This window comes from Neophocaena asiaeorientalis, unplaced genomic scaffold (assembly GCF_003031525.2).
Source record: "Neophocaena asiaeorientalis asiaeorientalis breed wild unplaced genomic scaffold, Neophocaena_asiaeorientalis_V1.1 scaffold151, whole genome shotgun sequence".
In the NCBI taxonomy this organism is placed as follows: domain Eukaryota; kingdom Metazoa; phylum Chordata; class Mammalia; order Artiodactyla; family Phocoenidae; genus Neophocaena; species Neophocaena asiaeorientalis.
In genome coordinates, this window is record NW_020175490.1 from 106,152 (window position 1) to 124,770 (window position 18,619).

Here is an 18,619-nt window from a genome sequence, read left to right on the forward strand (position 1 = left end):
CAGGGTTATTAATGTAATTGGGAAAAAAATATGGTTGTAGTAAAATCCACACTGACTGCTGGCTGTTTAGTCCTTTGTTATAACCTGCTAACTGGTTCCCACTAATTTCATTTTTCTTCTTTTCTGCACAGTGCAGCTTGCGGGATCTTCCCCAATCAGGGATAGAACTCAGACCCCCGCAGTGATAACACAGAGTCCTAACCACTGGACCACCAGGGAATTCCCACTAATTCCACTTTTTCCCCTAAAATTTATCCTTCAAACAATAGCTTAAGTAAATGTTTTTGAACAGGATCATCTCACTCCCTAGCTAAAATCTTCCAATTATTTTCCATCTCATTCAAACTAAAACGCAGTCCCCTATCCCTGCTTATGAAGCCCTGCCTAATTATGCTCCAGCCTCATCTCTATCCACCCTCCCTTCTCCTCTGCTCAGTCATATTGACTTCCTTTCTCTTTCTGACGGGAGACTTTTGCTATTCTCCTCAAGGTCTGGTCATATTTCTCTCCTCGATTTCACTGCCTCTATTTCCTCCTCACCCACTCATCACTGCAACCTGAACTTTGTTCTACCAGATGGCCAAAACTGCACCCAGGAAGTGACTCATAAAAATAATATCAGAATAATATTATGCTACATATTTATGAGAGTCTCTGATGATATCCTTAAAAATAAATCGCTATGCCACTCTCTCACTTCATCCTAGCTTACCCTTCTCCCTCCCCGTGGCATAGACATATATACTCTACCAAATGTACAATAGATAGCTAGTGGGAAGCAGCCATGGAGCACAGGGAGATCAGCTCAATGCTTTGTGACCACCTAAAGGGGTGGGATAGGGAGGGTGGGAGGGAGACATAAGAGGGAAGAGATATGGGAACACATGTATATGTATAACTGATTCACTTTGTTATAAAACAGAAGCTAACACACCATTGTAAAGCAATTATACTCCAATAAAGATGTTTAAATAAATAAATAGCTAAAAAAAACAGTTTTAACATGTTTGAGCTCTTCTGCCAAACCAGCTGTGGAAACTTTTACCAGTTTGATCTCTGTCACTGGTCATCTTCCTCTAATTCCGCCTCCTCTTCACTAGGTGAAACCATTCTTCAAGGCGCAGACAGTCCTCTGGCCTAAGTTCTTCTCTCTATACTGTTTCCTTGGTGACAAAATGCAGGACAGGACCCAGCACTGCTCTGGCATGTGTTTTCATGCAAGGCAGAAGCAGCCAAGAAAGTGGTTAAGGTAACTTTGAAATGACTGGGTCAAAGAATACAAAGTGGATTTATCCTTGTGTACTTATGATATCCAACCACTTGGATAACATGCTAAATAAGGTGAGGAGGCTGGATTCCTAGTGACAGGTAGGGTCCAGGTACTGGTGAAATTCAAATATTAATGTTAATGTGATCTCTTGTACTCTCACAAGTTGTTAAAGCCTGGGCCTTCAGGATTGTGTCAGATCCATACTTCTCTAGAGCAGAGAACTCCACAGATCAGTTGTCAGCACCTGTCAGTTACTACATTACACATAGATTGCTTCAGGGTAACTCTCTGGCTCTTTTATGCTAATTAATGTCAAAAGCACACAAGAAATTGTACAAATAAATGCTGGTGCTCATTACATTCAGCAGGACAACCCATCATGTCTCCGCTTCACCACAGTTTTAAGGTTCCCATTTGCACATTTGCTTAATTCAATCAAAGAAATATATACTGAGCACCTATCATGTGTTCATACCTGAGCCAGACACATTAGATACAAGATGAATTTGACATGGTCTCAGCTCTAAAAGATTAATGAATAATGTAGAAAAGACTAGAATGAAGGGAGCCTAATAGATAGTACATTCTTCTCCACCAGCATTCAGAACAAATTCAGAGATAAGGTAAAAAAAAAAACAAAACTAGACAAGCAATATGTCAACTTTATTAGCAACAGAAAGTAGACTGAAGGACAAAGGTTAGTGTGAAAGCCAAATTGAGTTTGCTATTCCTTTACCCTCTAGTCTGGACCTTGGAACAGCCCAACAGAGGAAAAGTTTAAATCTGCAAAGTAGACACACTTACTTCAGGTCTTACCTCCCACTGGTCAAAGTGGAGAGGGAACGAGAAAAGAGACCAAATGTGCAACCTCAGGATCATTGATAGATTAACTCTATCCACTTCAGACATTTGGACCAAAAGCTGTCACCCACTGAGCAGGTACTTACTCTATGGGGGAAAGTCAGGGAGGAGAAAGAGGCCAGGAATGGTAAGGGAAAACTCTTCTTTGTGGAAGCCAGGAGTGGAAAAGATGCTACCAGGAGGGAGCAGTGAAGTATGTATAGGGGAGGTAGTGCTTTGATTATGTTGGAAAAATGAGTAGGGTTTGGACAGGTCTAACCAGAAAGGGAATAGTAGAGTAGGGAGTGGAATGCAAGGCAAATGGAACAACAAGACTCAAGGTACAAATGTGAACATTCACAGTGAGCTAAAGAAGAAGCAAGTATCCAGCAGGATGGACAGAGTCATTTTATGAGACCAATTTGACCTAGAGGGTTTTTGACTTGGCCTTAAGGGCAAATATTTTTCCACATTTTAAATTATCAGACAATGTTTAAATGTGCTTCATCATGCCTCAGGATGAAGTGAAGTTCGAGGCTAGAGGACATTCAATTAGAGACATTAGGGCCAAAAATGGGGACAAGAGGTGATTTAAAAAATATAATGATTGACATTATGATGTGGCCATTTTGAAAATATATTTGTCAAAATGTCTGTCATTTCCCAGAATACCCTGTTCATATGCTGGGCAGTACGGAGGGCATAAAGTAAGAGATGGAGATTTTTTTAAGGTAGGTGGGGTGAAATTGTAAAGGACTTTGAATAGCATTTAGGTGAGTTTGCTTCATAGAAAATGGGAAACAAGAGAAGATTTTTGAATAGCGTTATTATGTGACAGGTGCAATACTAGTCACTGATATAAAGTGATACTAGCCTTCCAAGAGTTCATAGTCTGGTCAAGGAGATCAACAGATAGATAATTTCCATACAAGTAAACAGAAGGACAGGGTGACATAATCTTAGTCATGAGTCAGAAATATCTCTTTGGCTACAGTGTGAGTACTGGTTGAAGGAGGAACAGAGACTGGAGGCAAGGATCTCAATTAAAAAGCAATGCGGCATCCAGGTAAGAGACCAAGAGGATCACCGAGTGGTCAGGAGGAAATGAAGTCTAGCACACAGGCAGAAGCATTCATTTTGGAAAAAGCAATTTCACTTCTGAAACAGGTGAAAGAAACAAGCACAAGTAAAGATACAAAAAATCATATTGCCTTTTAGGCTTGCATGATTTAAAAATCATTTTCACATTTTAATTCAACAGGGTCTTCTCTTTCACTGGTTGTGGTGGAAAGTATTCAGACCAATTACTCAGATTCCAAACAAAGAGCATACTTTTTTGTTTGTTTAACTCTAATATGGCCCAGTTGTAGAAAGAAAGCAAGAGTTGACCACGGTGTCTGTTTGTACACTTAGAAAACTATAGGTTAGATTCCCAGAGGTTTTTATTTTTCCAGGAATCAAAACCACAGTCACTGTAAAATTATGAAACTAAATAGTCAGGAAAGTAAGATGGGAAGCTCTTTTTGAGACTACAGGGAAGGAAGAGGCACATATCGGAGTAGATTCAAGGTGATCGGCAGTAGATACTTGTAAAGAGGTTACAATCTCTAGGCAGTTATTCAGCTACCCCTGAATAGCTCATAAAATCAACTGCCTACATTGACATTCACTCATTCATTTCTGAAATATTTATTAAATACCTACAATGAGCCAGACAGTCTTGTATGTACTGGAGATGTAGTAGTAAAGAGACAAAAAACCTTATCCTCATGGAGCTTACATTTTAGTGAGAGAAGTCAGATAATTAAAAAATAGATAAGTGGAAAAGTAATGTTAGATGGTAATTGTTATGGAGAAAACAGCGTGGAAGTTTGGATGAGATGGTTATAGCTCAGGTGAGGGATGTGCGGAGAAGTCTTCACTGAGAAGTTAACATTTGGGTAAAGGCCTGAAGGAAGTGAGAGAGTGAATAATTAATGCTTCTCCTTTTGAACGTTCAGAGACTTAAGAATCAGCATGCTCAAAAATGTGGTTTTCCAATCTGTTAATAAAATTCTTTGGTGTTAAATATGTATTTTAAAAAATATAAGTATAATTTACAAGGGTTATTTAGAATCAATTCCATTGAACTTTCTAATTTGCTTATTTGCTATCTTAGGGTTAGGAATTTGGGCAATTAATATAAGTAGATCATTCATTCAGCTCTATCTTCAAATACATGTCCAGAATCAGACCGCTTCTCATCACTGCCATTCCTACTACCTTGGACCATACCTTTGTCATCTCTCTTGCCTAGATTACTGCAATAGCCTTCTAACTCGTTTACCAGATTTATCTCTTGCCTCCTCTTCAACTGATTCCCTCATTACAGCATACCAGGGAGATCCTTAAAAGTTAATAACACAAAACACTTCTGTTCAAACTCCTCAATGGCTTTCCATCTCACTAGAGTAAAATAAAAGCCAAAGTATTTAATGGGCTGAAAGATCTTACTTGATCTGGCCCATGGGTATCGCTTTGATCTCATCTCCTATAGTTTTCCCCACCATAATTTTAACTCTCTGCCACTCAGGTCTTCAGTTCCTAGAATACAGCAGGCATACCTCTGTTTCAGGGACTTTGCTCTTGCTTTTCCCTCTGCTCACAACACTCTTCCTCAAGATATTGGCATGACTTACTTCTTTAACTTTTTCAGGTCTTACTCAAATGTTAGCACCTAAGTAAGATTTTTCACTGATGATCTTGTTCACACACACACACACACACACACACACACACACACACACACATCCTATCTCTTCTTCCCTATCCTTCATCTTCAACTTGAATGTGAGCTCCCTATTGTCAGTTTCATTCACTCCTATTTCATTCACTGCTGAATATCCAGCACCTAGAACAGAGCCTGACACATGGAAAGGACTCAAAAAAATAGTTGTGGTATGAAAAAATGAATTTATCAATAATCCTTATTGTATGTCTACTAAATATCAGGCATAATTTCTAGTCCTATAACTATTCCTCAGTAGCTCTTTATCTTAGAGCAAATCACTTAATTTGGGGGGCCTATTTTTTGCCAGTTGCATAATAATAGTGTGTAGTAGCATCAGTTTAATTCATCAGCTCAACAAAAAATATATTGAGCAAGTACTATATACAAGGAACTAGGCTTGGACTGATAGAGGTGGGGGAAGTTTAAAAAAATGAATAATTTTCTTCAAAATATTTACTTCTAAAGGGGGAGTTAAAAGAGAAGTACAAAAAAAATCAAGGGAACTCAAAGACAACAAATATTACATTTTATTGGGCAGTCTTTGCAATGATTTTGTGGCTTATTTAGCTATTTGATATCTTGAAGGATGGTTAGGATTTTTAAAGGAGTGTATTATAAGTGGAGTGAATATAAAAGAAAAAGACAACAAAATAGATAGCAATGGAAAACAAGAACATGTCTGGTTCAAAAGAAACAGAGCTAATAGTGGAGAGGGGGAAATCATGCTGTATTTTAAGAAGGTACATACGTTCTCAGAAAAGCAGAGAAAGCAATATATCTGTGTTAGCCAGAGGTCTTCCAAAAACAAGTCTTAAAAATCTCAAACCATTTTAAGCAGAAAAAGAAGAATTTAATACAGTGACACAGTTTCACAGAGCCCCAAATGGGCTTGCAGTTATGAAAAATTTGAACTCGGTTTTGAACACTGCCTCGTCCACTTCTACTTTCCTCCTGACTTCTCTTTGTGAGTTGACTTCATTCTTCTTTCTTGTTGCTCACAGTTTATTCTGGTCTTCAATCTATGTGCCAAGCTCCTGCAAAATTATTTACAAAATTACTAAAAAGAGATGCCTTGTGAGCACTTGGAAAGGAGAATTGACTGGGAAACAAAAACAGGTTCACAGAGAAAAGTCATGCCATATCCATGACACTTCATTTTTTTAACAGGGTTACTAAATTGTAATATTAGAAAAATAGTTTAGAGCACTAAAGTTTTACATGATATGCAAATATGCCACATTTATTTAGCTATGTTAGGCATTTCATGATCTGACCCCTGACCTGCCTCAACAGTCTTCTTTGCTCCTCCTATTGCTCCCTGTCACACTGAACATATCATCTGTCTCTCCTGCCAGGCTGTAAGTTAAATGGAGGGTAAAGAGTATGTCATATTCACCACCATACTCTCAGCATCTAGCAAAGATCCTGGCCCATAGCAGGCATTTAATTAATGTACACTTAATCAATAAATGAATGAATAACATTTTATAAATAAAAACTATGGTATGTGGGCTAAATGAGAGTAAGATTTTGTTTGTTTGTTTGTAAGTAAATTCATTAAAAATATGCTTAGGTTCATGTAGTAACATCAAGTAGTTGAGGGCTATAAGGTCTGAACCTAGCTATGTGCTATTCAACATTCCCATCAATAATTCAAATGCAGCAAATAGAGGAATGTTTATTATACCTCCAACAAAGCTCAAAGGACATGAGATTTGGCATTTCATTGGAATCTCATTCTGCCATATTGTGGAATGACAATAGCAGATATCAAAAATATCTTGACAAGCTGCACAGATGAAAAGCAATCAAGATGGAATTTAACAAAAATAAATATAAACCTCTGCATTAAAGTTCAAAATCAACAATAACAACGGAGACATGATTTGACAATATTTCAAAAGGTGAGCCTGAGAATAGAACTGTATTTCAGTTAATTGCCTTCATTTTGCTGTCCTGTGTATTTAATTTTTGCATTTAAAAACATTCCAAGAAAGGATACAACACTAGGTTGCGAATGGAATTTCACGGCACAAAATCCACGAGAATTCCTGGCCTACAGGTTCTACTTTTACAAAAAAAGCTTTATTGATTTATAATAATTAACCCTTTTAATTCATAAAAATTAACCCTTTTAAAGTGAAAAGTTCAGTAGTTTTTAGTATATTAATAGTTATGTAACCACCATCATAATAAAATTTTAGAACTTTTCATCACCCCAAAAAGAAATCCCATACCCATTAGCAGTCATTCCCCATCCCCATTCCCTCCATTTCTTAGCAATCACTAATCTACTTTTTGTCACTATAAATTTGCTTGTTTTGGACATTTCATATAAAGGGAATCATACAGTATGTGATCTTTTGTGACTGGCTTTTTAGCATAATGTTTTCAAGTTTCATCCATACCGTAGAATTATTATTGGCCAAATAATATTCAGTGAGTATGAGTACACTGTATTTGTTAATTTATTCATCAACTGATGATCATTTGGGTTGTTTCCATTTTTTGGTCATTCTGAATAATGCTGCTATGAATATTCATGTAGAAATTTTTGTGTGGAGATATGTTTTCACTTCCCTTGGACAAATACCTAGGAGCAGAATGGCTGGCTATGTTTGAGTTTCCTAGGAACAGATTGTGTCCAAAGTGACTGCACCATTTTACAATCATGATAGCATGATTGTACATGCTACCTTTATACAGAGGGTTCCAATTTCTTCACCTCCTCTATAACACTTGTTTGTCTGTATCTTTTATCACAGGTCTCCTAGTGGGTGTGATACAGTATTTTGTAGTTTTGATTTGCATTTCACCTATGACTAATGATGTTGAGCATATTTTCATGTTCTTATTGACCTACTGTATATCCTCTCAGGAGACATATCTATTCAAACCCTTTGCCCATCTTTTAATTATTTTTCTATTTATTATTGAGTTGCAAGTGCTCTTTACATAACTTTTATACAAGTCCCTTATCAGATATATGATCTGCAAATTTTTTTCTGTGGATTGTCTTTTCATTTTTACCGACTCTTCTTTACTATAAAATCAATTTGACCCTTTTCACAACATTGCCAACAAAAATTAACATACTGTCAAGCTGTGGGAATAAAATTATAAGATGCAGATCAAAATATATCTGCTCTCTGCTAGTCTGGCCACTCTGGAATTGACATTGTTCAGAACACCACAGTGTAGAAAGCATACAAAAAAATAGATAAGATATTCCAGGGTTAAGCAAGGGTCTGAAAACCATTCCATATTTCTTATGAGGAACAGAATAGGGAGCAGAATATATTTAGCACAGAATAAGGGCTCTCCACTTAGTAAAGGCTACTCATGTAATCCTCTGGAAACCAAAAGTAAAATAAATAGATGTCAAAGGAAGAGACACATTTGGGGGTCTATGTAATGAAGGAATTACAACAGTCACTCAATGCCAAATACTTATTAAGTATTTAATAGATATTAGTTAAACTGATCAAGGAAGAAATGAATTAGACCTATACAAAAGTAGAACAAGCAGTTTCAACAAGGAGTAGGCTCCCACTAATACAATGTTCAAGAAAGTAAAAGACTATTATGTGCTGCTCTTATAGTAGAAAAGTTTCCTGCCTTGGTAAAAAAGATTGGATGAGACAACCTGTAAAGTCTAAGACTCTATCACTTTAAAAACCCAGATTGGGCAGCTATTGATGAAAATTCAAATTTTAAAATTAATTTTGAATTAGGAATGTACTCACAAGGAAAAATATAAAGTACAAAGAGAATATATTGAAACTCAGATCTTTCTCCCATCCCTGTATCCCAGTCACCCAGTGTCCTTCTCCAGAGGTAAACCCTGTTATTGTTTCTTATCCAGAGATATTCTTCTTATGTAAGTACATATGAAAATATATTTTTACAAAATGGTAGCTTGGTACACATGTTTTGCCTCTTGCATTTTTCACTTTAAAATCTATGTTGCAGTTGTAGACTATATCAGTACATAAAGACCAATTTTACTCCTATTAAAGGTTATACAGTATCCAATAGTATGCAACTACTACAATTTACTTAACCTGACCCCTATTGATGGATACTTATGTGGTTTTCTATTTTTTGCAGTTACAAACAATGCTGCAATGGATACACTTATGCATTCCTCATTTTGCATTTGTAAAAAAATAATTGTCTTTAGGAAAAATTAATAATAGGACTTCTAAAATCAAAGGTTTTGCATTTTGTTTTTGATAGAGAATGCCAAATTGTTTTTCTTTCTTTTTTCTTATTTTTTTCAACATATTTATTGGAGTATAATTCTTTACAATGGTGTGTTAGTTTCTGATTTATAACAAAGTGAATCAGTTATACAATATCTTGTAACAATCTATAATGGAAAAGAATCTAAAAAATAATAGATATATGTATATGCATAACTGAATTGCTCTGCTGTACACCTGAAACAAATACAACATTGTAGAGCAACTATATTTCAATAAAAATTAAAAAACAAAAGATCAAAAAGGAACAATTTTAACAATAAAAAAATTAAAAATTGAAGTGCTCTAACATCTCCCTGCACGTTTTCTTCATAACATTTACTACAATTATACACTTTTATATAATTAGATTCCTTCTGCCAGATTAAACAGTAAATTCCCTGAAAGCTAGAACACATCTGTTTTGCTCAACATTTTATCTCAGTGTCTAGCACTTAGTAGGTGCTCAATAATTATTTGTCAAGTGAATTATTTTAGTTCTAGAAGCAAACAAATCCAGTGTCTAATTCTTTCCCCACCTCTTCTTGACTATGTGACCTTGGGCATGTTTCACAGTTCTCTATACTTTGTTTCCTCACCTGTAAGTGGACATAGTAATAAATGTTACCTAATAAGGTTGCTATGAGAATTAAATTAAATATTATATCATTATCACCATCATACTGAGTTCTTACTATATACCCAGGTCCTCTCAGCTCTAGGAAAATCTTGCAGAATGTGGCCCACACATGCTTATGTTTGAAAAGCCAGTCCTGAGATTCCATATCTGAATGTTCAGTCTTTCCTTTAATCTCATGACTCACACCCTGGTATCCAAAATCTACCAAGCACAGTCAGAAGAGAGTGACGGACCAATTTTTTTCTTTTATGTATGTGTTCTGATTTTGCCTAAGGTGTTTGTCTGAGACTTTTAAACTAATGGTGACATAAGTGTCCATCGAAAGATGAATGGATAAAGAAGATGTGGCACATATATACAATGGAATATTACTCAACCATAAAAAGAATCGAAATTGAGCTCTTAGTAATGAGGTGGATGGACCTGGAGTCTGTCATACAGAGTGAAGTAAGTCAGAAAGAGAAAAACAAATACCATATGCTAACACATATATATGGAATCTTAAAAAAAAATGGTTCTGAAGAACCTAGAGGCAGGACAGGAATAAAGACGCAGATGTAGAGAATGGACTTGTGGACACAGGGAGGGGGAAAGGTAAGCTGGGATGAAGTGAGAGCGTCACATGGATATATATACACTACCAAAGGTAAAACAGATAGCTAGTGGGAAGCAGCCGCATAGCACAGGGAGATCAGCTCAGTGCTTTGTGACCACCTAGAGGGAGATATAGGGATATATGTATACATATAGCTGATTCACTTTGTTATACAGCAGAAACTAACAGAACATTGTAAAGCAATTATACTCCAATAAAGATGTTAATAAAATAAAATAATGGTGACAGACATATACTGCATATAATAAGCAGATAAGCAGCATATAATAAGTAAATAAGCAGACAAGGCAGCAGAGTGCCTGTCAAGTGAGTATGGACAATTTTAATGACAAACTGTTCATACATCCCCAAGGGTGTGTCATCCAATATTCTGTAAAACTAGATGAGGAATTCATGGGATACAATCTTGCATCTGCACTTTAAATGCCCTAAGACTTACATTGCTGGTTTGGCAGCCACATTACCTCTTCTATTATGAACTTGATACTGTCCTAAAGTGCTTCCAAATCTGCATAGAACCTGCCTACTCTCATGATGATAACTTAACAGGAGACTTTAAAATGTCTTTGAACAAAGCTATAAAATATACTTTGTACAGAGCACTAAAAGGATACACTAGGGGATCTACTAGAAGAAAGAAGCAGAACTCCCCACATCAGGGAGCTCCTTCACTCAGCTTCTATGTCATAACTCAAGTGTGCGTGTGTCTCCAGTCCAGTCCAGATTGTTTTATTCAGCTATTTACTAGACATCTCCATGTAGCGTTCCAGAGGCTCATCTGCCTCACCAGTCCCAAATGAAATTTGTTGTCGTTTACCCTAAGTGTGCCCCTGTTCTGGTTATTGGCCCCATCACCTGCTCGGTTACCCTTACCAGAAACTTAGAGTGGGGCTTGGATTTCCCCCTCTCCTTAATACCCCTCATGTAATCATTCAGAAAACCTGTCAATTTTATCATCTCCATATTTCCTTATTCTGTTCTTTCCTCGCCCTCTCCACTGCCACTGCCTTAATTCCTGACCTCATCATCTCTGACCTGGACAAACAGAGGAGTCTCCTCAGCTGATTTCCCTGGTTCCAGTCAACCCTGCCTCTAACCCATTCTCTTCACTGCTGCTGAAATGATGGCTCCAAATTCAACTGTTATCAGGACCCTCCACTGTCGCTAAACTTTTAATGACTCCCAACTTCATAGGATAAAGTCCAAAAAGGCCCTTCATGAAATGCACACTAATTCTTGTCCAGCCATTTTTTGTCACCCCACCACAACCCTTACATGTCAATGTCAGGCAAATTTAAATATTTAGAATGGTCTCTGTGAGGCCTTCTATGATTTACCTGAACTATAGTTGATGACTTCTTCTTTTATCCCCTTAGTGAAATTCATCTGTGTCTCTTTCTGCCATTTCTCACTGTATTCCCATTTTTTTATGCCAGTATCTCTTTCTAAACTTTAAGTGCCTTAAAACTGGATCTTTTAGTGTAACACTTCAATCCATGAAGCACTCTCTATATTCATCACCATCACACTTGCCCAAGTCAGCCCTTCTCTCCAGAATTATGCAATAGATTCCTGACTAACCAGGTTCTCTACTTCCACTGTTGTCTCCTTATAACCCATTCTTTCTCTGAATTTGGAGTGTTTTATTTAAACACAAATATATATATATATATATATATATATACATATATGTGTATCCTTCACTTCCTAACATATGTTAGTGGCTCCACATTTCCCTTAGAAAGACTGCACATGCCCCAGTTGTCCCAGCTGCCCCAGCTGGCCCTGAAAATCTAGAGTGCTGATGACATGTCTGCCTCCTATCCCTTAAAATTCCCTTACTCCCCTCCCTTTGGGGAGAAGGTGTCTTTAGAGCAGGAGCTCTCCCTTCTCCATTCTTTGATCAATGAACAAATGTCTGCACTGCTATACCAAACCCAGTCTCATTCAATTGACATTGTGACTGTGGGCAAAGGACCCATTGAAGGGTCCCTGACCCACAGGGCATCAGTAACACATTCAGTCCCTGTATCTTCACATTAAACACACAGAGGGGTTTAGATTTTCTACTAAAGGACATAGAATTCAGTAAAAAGAGTTTATCAAGTGGGTGCCATGATGCAAATATACCAGAAAGGAGGAGTCCATACACATTGATCGATTGGATGAGTCCTATGTGACCAGCCAGAAAATTGGTGTAATAATCTGGGTGTGACTTGTGTGATGGCAGTGCACACAAAAGAGACAGGAAGAAATATGAGACATTTCAGAGGGAAATTCTTCAGAACTGGGTGCCTGTTTAGTTATGAAGAATGAAGGGAAAGAATAGGCCACAGGAGAATGGTTCCCTAACTGAGAGGGAGCAACTGGGCAGGGGTCTTGATTTGGGGTTAGGACAATGAGTTCTACTGAGACTTGTTACATCAAGCTGAGGGAAAGTGAACTGAAGGAAATGTTCCTGTGAAATCATGGACAGTATAGCAATACAGATCTGGGAGCATCCACATAGCACAGAGGGAAAGGCAGGGGCTTGAGTGGATCTGCTCTCTTGAGGAGACTGTATAGAGGAAAAGACAGTAGGTGGAAACAGAGCCAGAGGAAATGCCCAGAGCAATGAGTCAAGAGGAATAAGAGAAGCTGTGGAAGAAACAGGACTATCAAAGAGCTAGGCAGAGGCTGAACACATGATGTCTTGGAAATCAGAACAGAGGAGGTTTCAAGAAGGTGCAGGTGGGGGGCTTCCCTGGTGGCGCAGTGGTTGAGAGTCCACCTGCCGATGCAGGGGACACGGGTTCGTGCCCTGGTCCGGGAAGATCCCATATGCCGCGGAGCGGCTGGACCCCTGAGCCATGGCCGCTGAGCCTGCGCGTCTGGAGCCTGTGCTCCGCAACGGGAGAGGCTGCAACAGTGAGAGGCCCGCATAACGCAAAAAAAAAAAAATAATAATACAGAGAAGACAGTGCTAAGGAATAGGCTATTACTAACCCCTGACAAAAAAAAAAGTGGTTTTCAGTTATATTTTGAAGAGTTAAGAAGGCAAACCACTGGTTACTCACCAGACATCCTGAAATACCTCTTTGTGTTCAGGAGTAGGTTGCCATATGTTGTAAGCAGAGACTAAAACCATATAAAACAATTCTCTTAAAACCTCCAAGGTTGGGAAAACTGTGAAAAATCCGAGTATAAAATGTTTTCAGAAGATTTCCCCATCTTCCATTCCTGCTTATTCAGAAAAATATTTGTAGTCATTTCTTTCCCAGAATGATGTCTTCATTCTGTCATTGCAGCATGCAAAAACGCAGTGGCCTCTTTCTTCTTGTTTATCTTTTGCTTTAAAGTAACTCAGGGGGCTTCCCTGGTGGCACAGTGGTTGAGAGTCCACCTGCCGATGCAGGGGACACGGGTTCGTAAATAAAAGGCCTGGGAATAAATTAACCAAGGAGCTAAGAGTTATACACTGAAAACCAGGAAATATTGCTGAACAAAATTAAAGAAGATCTAAATAAATGAAAATACATCCTCTGTTCATGGTACAAAATTTAATATTATTAAAATGTCAATACTACCTAAAGTAATCTACAGATTCAGTGCAATCCCTGTCAAAATTCCAACAGAAATGAAAAAGTCAATCCTTTTATTCATATGGAAAGAACCCCAAATTTACCATCTGGATTTCTGTCTTGTGTGTGTGTGTATGTGTGTGTTTGTGTGTGTGTGTGTGTGTGTGTGAGTGGCCAGGGTTTTCCCCATCATTACACTAATCTAGATGCTGTGTCTAATCACTTGCTCAGGATCCTTTGTGGCAGCCCCTGGCTGTTTCCTGGCTAAGAGTGTTCAGGCCAGCATCTGGTCCTTGTGACAGTGACAGAATAGAGGTGAAGAGGGAACATAGAGAGACCCCAGGTAGGATAGGTGTGTAAGCCAGCCAGCGTGTTTGGAGTGTGGTATGAAGCAACAGAGGAGACCTACGAGCTCCTGCTTTGGATTCGGTCTGGGACAGCTCATCTGAATGCTGTCAGCCCCCTCTGTCCTGACACCAACAGCAAGAAGGGATTTGCTAAGCATGAACAAAATGCAAACCTGAGATCTTTGGTGCACAAAGTTTGTGCTACAGGATCATGACCAATTCCTCTTAACAGGTGCAATATGTATAGAGTACACATCTAATTACTGGTGGGTCCCTTCCTTGTGTTTGAGCAAGTCCTGTGGAGAAGTCATCATGGAGAATTAATGATGGCCCTTGCTTGCCACAAACCCTGATCTCACAGGCACTTGTAGCATCTTTTTTACATTCCTAACATCACCTTGACCCTTTAGTAACCCCAAGAAAGTAAAAGGTGATCTGAGGCTTGGACACTTAGTGAAAATTGTGGTTTCAAGTTGATAATGGCCAGCCTCAGGGCAGCTCCAGAAGTGATCAGCAGTAGTCACAAATCCTTGCTTTGTCTCCAAACCCCAGAAGTCAAGTGTTTTGTCACTTGAGACAAGAGCTGGGGAATGAGTTCAGAAATTTGGAATCTTGATTTTATATTCTGAACATCTGTGTTCATGGTGCTTGGAATAAAAGCAGGTGCAACTAAGGGACTAGGTGGACTGCAGCCATTCATCTGTGAAAGGCAAAAACAATTGCCAAGGCCTTTGCTCCATCCTTACTTGGAATCTTTGTGCAGAATAGTCAGAGCAAATAATAGTCCTTTGCACTTCCTTGGCCAAGGCTGCTGGCCAATGCTGTTGGTACCCACAGAGTGACAGAGCAAAGATGAGATGAAACTGAGTTGCAAGAGCAATATGAAACCCCAGCCAAGAGGAGTCCTCTTCAGCTCTTTGACTTTGGTATAGAACGGTTAATCTAGGACCAGGCCTGGAAGAGGGATTTTCTGTGATGAGAATTATTCCAATCTCAGACCTTCCTTATAGGCATTTCTGTTTTAGGACCAGATCTGTCTCCTGGGAAGGTAAGGGGCCAATGCCAGCCTCTAGGTTGTTTCATTAATCTGACATTACAGATACTGCAGAGAGAGCAACAGACCGTCCATCCTGCCACATTCTCCCAGTAGGCTCTTGACTGTGTTGAGTCTTCTTCATGCTTCTGGCCGACTCTGACTCTCCTTGAGAGTCATAAGAAGAGAGGAAATTTTATGCCCCACCACCCAAAGTCTTGTGGACCAACCCTGAAATAATGAAAAACAAAGGCAATAATTAAAGGAGTATAGATTCAAAACAAAATGAAAAATCAATTTTTGTTTTTCAGGATCTTCAGCTCTTAACTGGAATCTCATCAAGTGTTCCTCACTGCAAAGAACAGTGTGAAAAATCCAGGGGGAAAATATGACCCAGGCTTTGGAGAACTGGATATCTAACTGTAGGGAGAAAATACATGAGATTGAATTAAAATATTTATGAATATTATGATGAACAAATTCTAAATAATGTGACAACTTGTATAAGCTCCAAAGGGCTTCTACCCGTTTGGCCTTCACAGTAAGGTGGTATGAGTCAGAGAAGACTTCTTGGAGCAACAGAGTTTTGAACAGGTTGTTAAAAAGGTAATGCACATAGATTTCAGCAAAGGAAGAATTTCTCACTAGGATAAATGACTAAGGCATATAGATGTAATGAGAAAGCCAAGTGAGGAAGAGGAGCAACAGGGGGGTAAGTAGAAAGTAGGTAAGTTTTCTTTTAATAAGCCTGAAGTTAATGCCAAATGCTTCAAACTTTAAGTCATGATTCTTGAGTAATATTCTTTTTTTTTTTTTTTTTTTTTTTTGGTAACTCCCAACAACTGCGCCACCAGGGAAGCCCGAGTAATATTCTTGATTATTACTTTTCAGTCATGACTCTTGAGTAATATTCTTGATTATTACTTTTAAGTCATGATTCTTGAGTAATAAAAGTATAACATATTGAGAAAATGAATTCAAAAATGATTCACTAATTGAATGATACAATCCAAGAAATGTTTTGATACACTCAAAGGAACTTACTAAATGTTATTATTCTGCCTCGTGTTCTGATAAAATCTAAACGTCATCACAGTATTTTTTTGGAAATGGTATTAGGACTAACCTTTATTGGGCACTTAATATATTCCACACACTATTCTATGTGCTCCACACATACTTCAGTTAATTCTTGTAACCATCCTATGAGGTGAGCCTTATTGACCACCCTTTTTATAGCTGAGGTACAGAAAAGATAACTTGATGGTCTAAAGGTCACATGACAGGTCAGGATTTGAATCCAGGCTGAGTCTGCCTTTCACATGATGTGAGGTACCTCTCCTTCAAAGCAACAGTGGCAGTCAGACAAATATTTCTCTCAATAGATTCATTTTATGGGGAAAAAATTTATACACCAAAAATGGGGGAGATAGGGGCCAAGAGAAGAGTAGGAGAAAAGACTCTAGAATTTTAAGTTGAATTATATCAGATAATTCAATATGAATGTCATATAATATTTTTTTCTTTATTGAACAGTCTTATAGCCAACAGGAGATTGGCTCATAAGTGACAGAGAGAATAAAAGAGTGCATAAATCAAGTTATTGCCTTAGAGGTGTCTATAATCTAAGGGGAGAGCAAAAATAGTAAATAATGATTTATCTGAAGCTAATGAAATCAATCCTATTCTTGAGGCATAAGCACTGTGAGAGCACAAGGAGAAATTTGATTAACTCTGAGTAGATGGTGGAAAGAACTTCAAAGAGGAGTGGGCCTTTGAGCTGAGGTTTAGAGGATGAATAGGATTTTCACTAGGTAAAGCCTCGGGGAAGCACAGTCTGGGCATGAACAAAAGATAGAGATGTGGAGGGTCACAGAATAGTCAGATGGGAATACCTCAGGAGTGGAGAAAGATGTGGAACTGGAGGCTGGAGAGGCCCTGGAGTCATGATAGTGGAGAACCCTGAATGCCACCACATTGAAGCATAGGGACTTAATTTTTTGGGTAATGGAAATTGGCTTGTGTTTTGAGCTATAATGTGAGCTCCTTGAAAGTGAAAACAAGGTTCACGTCTCAATCATCTCTGAATCCCCAGCATCTTGTACAGCGTCTAGAACACAATAGACATACACAAAGATGGATGGATGGATGAGGCAGACTCAATACAAGCTTAAGAAGTTCAAATGACAGAAGTTAGTAACTAATTGAATATTTGAGCATCAGGAGAGTCAAAGACAACTTGAAGGTTTCTAGCATGGATTACAGACAGTACAGAAGGATGAGCTGGTCTGAGGAGGTTAGAAATATTTTAATAAATCTGCCATACTGCACCTAAAAATGTGGAGTTGTGGGGACCACACAGAAAAGAGGAGACAGGAAAGCATTAAAGTAGATAAGCACAATCTGGAAGTCCCTGTGTCTGTAAGTGGGATTCAGGGAAAGTTGTCACTCCTTGAGCCCAGACAAGATACTTCTAGGGTTTGCTCAGGGATATCAGATGAATGCAATGCCCTTGAGCATAGGGGAAGAGTAGGGAGAAGATGATGCCCTTCAGAGCTTCCCCCTATCCCATCCTCAGGTTTACCTGAGATAGCCATCCCTATCTTTCTCTTTACTTACCTCCTTACTCTCCCCTAACATTACACAGTACTGCTGCTACTCCACAGGCCCACAGACCTGGGGAAAGAATCAGCTTGGTGAGAAATGTCATTTTAGATTTATACAATGTCTCATAAACTTGATCATATTCTGTCTGAATTTTTCTGGCATTTTAAAAGCCTGCAAAGATCACTGAATTCTTTGGAGGAAAAGGACTAAACTATACATGTATATGAAAAAAAGGAGAAAAACTATTAGCAAAAAGAGTAGAAAGTGATACACCTACAATAATACTCTGTTAAACTTTACTATTTTCCCAGAAAAAAAAATTAATAAAGTAAAGCTGATGTGCCACACAGAATCCATAAATAGCCACAAACCAATAAGAATTGTGTTATTCTGGCAGAACTGGTTTGAATCTTGCCTCTGCCAGTCATTATCTGTGTGAGTTTAGGCAAGATAGGTAACTTTTATGAGCCTCAATTTTCTTATCTCTTAAATGGGTTTAATAACATCTCCCTCCCAGAGTTATTGTGAAGATTATATGGGATGATCCATATGAAGTTTTCAGTGCAATGTCTGGCATAAGTATGAATTCAGAAATGTTAGTTCACACTTCCCCTTTGTAAACTGCCGCATAGGAAGGTGGATCAAACTGATACACAGAAAGAAAGAAAGAAACTAAAATAATGCTTTCAATT